The 6,767-nt window shown below is 46.2% G+C and overlaps 1 long non-coding RNA gene across 1 annotated transcript; it reads right to left on the bottom strand.

The window, feature by feature from the left end:
* Positions 1-2,475: 2,475 nt before the first annotated feature.
* Positions 2,476-4,002, bottom strand: LOC105695463. The gene is made up of 5 exons (XR_001103626.1): positions 3,888-4,002; positions 3,544-3,779; positions 3,376-3,463; positions 3,136-3,312; positions 2,476-2,973 (listed from the first exon to the last, which is right to left on the bottom strand). It is a non-coding gene; the product is annotated as an uncharacterized LOC105695463 (long non-coding RNA).
* Between the last annotated feature and the right edge of the window lie 2,765 nt (positions 4,003-6,767).

The following is a 6,767-nucleotide window of genomic DNA, read 5'->3' as shown; positions in this document are numbered from 1 at the left end:
CAATTCGAATAAATTGGATGCAAAGTTTCCTCGGAATGATGACAGTTTGAGTTTACTCGAGGGAAATTATTCCTTAAATGAATGAAATGTTCCTTGGTTCATTGAATTCTTTTTTCTTAGTGCAACTGTAACAGTATGCAACGCCTTGTCAGGAATTTCACGTACCCTTCCCACGACAAATGGCGGGCTGGTAAACGGTTGTAAACAGGCGCCATTTAGGAAATTACACATCGCGATGTGTTTCGAATAATTCCCCGCAATCCGGCCGCGATTCAGGGTCCGGCCTCGCATGAATTAAGGCTCGAGCGAACACCGCAATTCCGCGGTGAATCAACGCGGGAAATTCGATCAATTCCCTCGCAATGGCCAGGTCTCTGGTATCTAACCCTGGAGTGGCAATGCCAGTCTTTTGGCACGAATTAACGAGCCGCTTGGAGTGCAGTTGAGCTGTAAAGCGCTGAACGGACCCCCCGCGGACTCTGATGCAATAATTGCGGATCGGCACTTCGCACAATGTCGGCCGTGGAACTGATTTTCCTGCTAACGTGCGGGCGCGTACCTGGAAAAAATGTCTCGCACCTATTACCGAGAAAACTTACGGACCGGGCCGGTGAAAGACTGGTTGCGATACTTCGATGACTCGACTCGAACCTGTGGTCGACGACGGAGCTCCGAGAACCCTTTCTTATACCCAGGACAAAGAAATTCATCGAACCAAAATAGTATTTCTATAAATGCTACCAAAGAAATATTTAACCCAAAACACCATCCGTGTAAAAAAGAAAACCTGCGCCTAGTACATTCTATTTGTTAAAGTATTACTTTTCAAAGATCGTAAATCTAAAGGAAAAGGCTTTGCAAAAATGCAATTCCACAGGAATATAGTTCTTCAGAAACATGTGCCTTAGATTAAAAAGTATTGTCATTGATAAGTTGTGGAATCACGAAAGAAACCTAGTATCTCCTGCTGGAAGTTAGGAAAACCAGATTACTAGATTGTAAGCACAACCCATCCATTTTTTCTTTTCACTGAGCAGTTATTGAAAGATGTATTCAATGGAATGAACTATTTACAGTGTGTCGCCATGCATGTTACAATAAATAAAATCCCACAGCAACGTACTTGGCTCGCCCGTTTCCGATATAATATAAAGCGTCTTTAATATTTAATGTATTAATTGACTCACTTTGGTCAGCCATTATATTCTATAAATGCTCCCAAAGAAATATTTAATTCCAAGATATAATTTCATTAAAATTCTCATACTGCCGAATAAACATTCCACTCAATTTATTCCAGTTTTAGCGAAGTGGTTATTTTCCGAATTAAGGCGATGCGAAAGTGGCGTCGAAGAGGTTTTGTTTATAAAACTGTTCTCCAAACTCGATTTACCAAATAGTTTGAAACTTTATAACGTGAATAGGGAGACTATCAGGAAGGTCCTGATGCCCATGAAATTTCAATTTTTTTTAAATTTGTTTATGGATATTTTCAAAATTCTGTATAAAAAATGAAATATCATGAGTGTCAGGACCTTCCATATAGCCTCTAGGTTCATGTTGCAAAGTTTGAAACGCGTCGGTACACCCTGTTTGGAGAAAAGTTACATAAACGAATGACTTTTCGGATGCCACTTTCACATCCCCTTAACACCATATTTCTCTGATTCGATGACATTCTTCTTTCATCAGTGTACAATTTTCCTGAGCTTTCCAAAATGCGGAAGCAATAACGCCTCCTGCTGGACCCTGAAAATATTTCTGAACAATGAATTTCATCGGGTAGATTTCCGATGACAGTTTTCAGATAATCATACAGGAATCTTAACAGCTGACCTCGGAGACCGCCGGGTATTTTTTCGCAATCCGGCAGAGCCGGATAATAGAGTGACAATTCCTGATCCCTTAATCCAGTGATCTTCGATCTTGGCACGGTACTCGCGTCGTCGCTTTCTACCAGACATTCCCACTTCGCCCACGAAGGTCGACCTTCGATCCAATCGCTGATACCGCATATTTCGATCCCCGCACGGAGGAGGGATCTCGATCGCGTAAGAGACGTATGTAATTGCAAGGTGGGCATTCGTAATCGCTCTACTTATCGAGAGGCCTTCCCTCTCTTCGTTAGAAGCCCCTTCTTCAGGAACGAAGTCCCCCTGAACATCGTTTAGCATGTCTTGGGGAGGTTTCCATAGTTTACGGGCTATAGAGAATCTGGTAGACATTTACCATAAGATGAAGTGAAACACCCCTCAAATAAGTCGATTCGAATAAGACACTTATTTTGAAAGGTATTGGACCGAACTGTCCGAAATATTGACCCATGACTCGTGTTCCTCGAAGAATCGTCCTGACATATTCAAAATCCGGATCTCTGGAGTTTTACTTCGATTTCTTTATGATTATTGTACCAAAACGACAGGTGGAGTATGCCATTTACCACAATGCGCAATATAATTCGACACAGCTGTCAATATAATAACCTACGTCGGCAACGTAAGTATTTAGAAAAATCTTTTTTACCGACGTCGATCAAGTTCCTCGACGTGTTTCACATCACCTTAAACCTCGACTTTATAGTCGAGGCATTATCGCCCTCGTTAACGTTACCGCCCTCCTCGTGGAGATCGCGATCGGCAAGTTTGTTAGATTCGTTAGAACGTTCTTCTGAAAAGCGGCCCCCCCAGCAACGCCTCTTATCAACCGATATCGCAAATTTCCTCGAGCCTCGTTTTCTTCGCTCTTCCCTGATCAATATCATCTTACGTTTCCTGGTTACTTCCAGCTTGTAGTTTTGACTTGTCTTAAAGACCGATACCACTTCCAGGCGTCTTGCACTTCATTGCCGGGAACTATCATCACTCCCTCGCCGGGATTCCGATTTTCTCCTCGGTTTCGGTTTCATTGCTCTCAACGCCATTTGCAGCTCTGCATTAACCTCGCCTTCTGCCGGAATATCTCCGCCTGGTCAACCTGAAAGTTATTCCAAATGAGAGGACTATTTGACACGGGGTAATAACGTATGAACGAGGGTACAGCGGACGTGCAGCGAGTACAGGTCGTGCTTTCATCGGCACATATCAAGCACACGTTTTACTGCGCCATACGTCTTGAAATCAGATTTCCCGAACTAACTCGCCGATTAACCCGCGCTGGTCTCCTCTACGTCGAAGCCCATCTCTTCAGTCACTTGGGCGTAAATCGATTCCATTTATATTGGCACCGCAGATCGAATTACCGGATCGGTGCTTTCTCCGGTTCCCTCAATAATCGATTACCTCGGCCGTTAAGTCGATATATGCGCTCGTCAATCTATAAGGTTGCAATAGTTAGATTTACTTTGCCAATCGGTCACACTTTCACCTGCCAAAGCACCTCGTAATGGATCTGATCTTTTCAAGGTCAGGCCGTAATTCGATCGTCAGAACGCCATCGCTGCTTATCGGTGCAGTTGGCACCCGTCCTGCAAGAGATTTTATATCATTACGTTTACGCGTAAATAGACATACTAGGACACTTATTACTTTTTAACTTCCCACTGACCGTCTTCGTAGATCTTCGCTCTACATGAAAGTCGAGAGTGCATTTTCGATTCTGCGCACGCATTTAAATATGGCCGCCGGTGGCGAGCACGGTTTCTCTCTTCGGCGGTTCTTTCCTGCAACAGGGAGCTATCCTCACGTCCGTACGCGGTCCGATCTTATTCCCCGATATAAATCAGGGAATAACCAGTTTACACGCGAGAGGCCCTCGAGAACTTTGCGCTGCCGTTCGCCGGCCTGTAACAAGATATGTTTCCTGCATTTTAAGCGCCGCGCGCACGCGCAGAACGCGTATGGGAACGTTAGCGGGAATTCCGATCGTGCGTCCGATCTTACAGCTCGTACCTTAACCGAACGTGGCGCTTGCAGCGTTCCTCGATTAGACCGCCATCTCGCCGACCGGGAGTCATGTTTCGGCGAGGCACGGCCATACTTTCGAATCTGGATCGATCGCCGATCGATGAATCAGCGAATTAAGGCCACCGGATTCCTCGACCTAGATGTGTTCTAGGAACCTCCCGCTCGCTCGGCCGCAGTTATTTATAAATACCTTCTAAAAGAGTCGTTTCTTACCTGAGAATAACTTCACGAGCGGTCTCGCAGCTCCCTTCTGCTCCGTCGTGGTGAAAATTAGGCCTGGAGTCGACGACCTAGCGATAAATCGATGCATTTCACTGAGATATCTGGACTGCCAACCGCCATGTTTGAATCGCCGATGCGCGGTATCACGTGACCCAAGCGCGATACCACGTGACCCGAGGCGCGATGTCACGTGACCCGAGGCAAAGGGAGCTCGAGATCGAGACATCGAGATATCGATCGGCGGTGGCATCGCCGTGCTCCCACCAATGGGGCGTCATCCTCGGCGGCGCGCGCAGCCGCGCCTCTCTAGAGCGGCGCGTCACTCGTGGTGAAGTGAAGGGCCGCGAGAGGAGCGGCCGACTTCACTCGGCGCTACGTGCTACACCCGCACCCGGCCGGCACATCATGCTAATTCACCCGTCAAGGCGCAACATTATAAGGCGAGTTCGCGCGGGAACTAACTCCAATTTGTGCCCCCGGCCAAATCGGCGAATCAAACGCTGCCGCGCTTTACGCCGCCATACTTGTCTCCCGGCTAATTGGAAGATGAGATCACGTGCCGTTTCCCGCCTGGAATAGGGAGCGCTCTACTCGACGATTTGAACCTGCAATTTTGAGGCCGTATCCGAACGAGTTTGCGATGGAAACGTTAGCCGAGGCATTTTCAGTAATCGCTTCTTGGATTTTTCAGATGTCTCGGATGCCTGGACGCTGATTTTACACGCTTCGTGCTGAGGTACTCTTCGCAGACGTGTTCAAGTCATGTAGGTGGAATTTTTTATTCCTCTTTTTAGGAGAGGGAACTGATAATGCGATGTAAGCCGTGATTATTAATATTTCATATTTTTTTAGGGGTTTGTATAGGAGCACTGGTTAACCCCATGTTTTGCTTTGTATGCGGATGGGTGCATACAGCGATGCAGGTGGAATTCTTATTCTTCTCAATTTTGGGGGGGAACTAGTAACGCGATGTAAGCCGTGATTATTATTGATATTTCATATTTTTTAGTTGGTATGGGAGTTTAACCCTGGTTAACCCATGTTTTGCTTTGTATGCGGATGGACGCACTGGTGGAGGAGATTAGTTTTCAGAGGATGGACAAGAAGTCGTCTGCAATGTAACGAGCGTAAGAGATCGCCATGTAAAGTGGCGTTCTAATGGACGCTGTATGCCGTGATTATTATTAATATTTCATATTTTTTAGTTGGTATGGGAGTTTAACCCTGGTTAACCCATGTTTTGCTTTGTATGCGGATGGACGCACGTCGCGCTGGTGGAGGATTTGTTTTCAGGGGATGGACAAGAAGTCGTCTATAATGTAACGAGCGCAAGAGACCGCCATGTAAAGTGGCGTTCTAATGGACGCTGTATGCCGTGATTATTATTAATATTTCATATTTTTTAGTTGGTATGGGAGTTTAACCCTGGTTAACCCATGTTTTGCTTTGTATGCGGATGGACCCACGTCGCACTGGTGGAGGATTAGTTTTCAGGGGATGGACAAGAAGTCGTCTACAATGTAACGAGCGCAAGAGGTCGCCATGTAAGGTGGCGTTCTAATGGGGCGCTGTCCGACTTGCAACGGCTTGAGCAAACGAGAGTGGCGAAACGGGCCCGATCGGCGTGGGCAAAAAGTTTTTTAATTGGCCAGTACCGTTTCACCCGACCATTGTTTCTTTCCACGGGATTGCACAATCGGCGCGTTATGTGTCCGAAGAGAGCAGAGGGCCATTCGTACGAATTCGACAAATTCCTCCTGAGGAATCTGCCGAACGGCGACGCGCGAGAGGAGATAAAAATCGACTCCGCAAGGTACCGGCCACCTGGAAAGTGCTTTTTCGGCCCGAACGAAAAGCCGCGTTTCCTCATTCGACGAATCAAATTACCGCACCTGTATTCCGCAAAACTGTCGGCGATACTGCCTCGTAGTCGTAAACAGAATACCGCCGAAAATTACTCCATACCGCGCCGATTTGCGCCCGGAAAGACCGCAAATATCAGAACTAATCTAGCCTGATTTTCCTGCGTCATCTTACTGCGAGAAAAACATTTCTTTATTACAACGGGCTTGTAAAATTTGGTATAATACTATTTAGAGACGATGAGTGATAGTCAAAGATTTTTCAAATTTCTTTTCACTCAAAATTCAGGGTGTAATCTGGAGTCTGGGGTGTTTAGAGATTTTCTTACCACTTGTGACGCGTCGTTTCATTGAGGGAGAATTTTTTTATTAGAATTAAGCGGTACAACTGGGTACGGTAGAATATAGTCGAGGATTTTTGGAGACTTCTTTTTTTACTGAAAACCATGTTGCGATTTTCTCGCTGCACTTCTTTTGGCCATGCTTATTAATTTCCGAGTATTTCGCTCACGCCCGGCGCAATTTTCTCTCCGTTCATTGGAAGTCCCTCTCGACTGATGTAAGTCGGCCGACGGTTGTTACAACTCTCGCAACTCCGTAGAGAATTTCCTATGCGTAGGTGCGGATCCATAAATTACGAGGTCCATAAAATCGAGCGAACAGCGACGCTCGCCGTCGAGCCGCGACTCTCTTGCTGCTTGTCCGAGAATTATTGCCCCCCGGCTTCTCTGACGTGTAACAGGTGTATTTTCATCCAGGAGATGGGTTTTCGAAAATGCAA

This window comes from Orussus abietinus, unplaced genomic scaffold (genome assembly GCF_000612105.2).
Source record: "Orussus abietinus isolate OABI.00-Male unplaced genomic scaffold, Oabi_2.0 scaffold33, whole genome shotgun sequence".
Classification (NCBI taxonomy): Eukaryota; Metazoa; Arthropoda; class Insecta; order Hymenoptera; family Orussidae; genus Orussus; species Orussus abietinus.
This window is presented reverse-complemented; position numbering and strand designations above follow the sequence as displayed.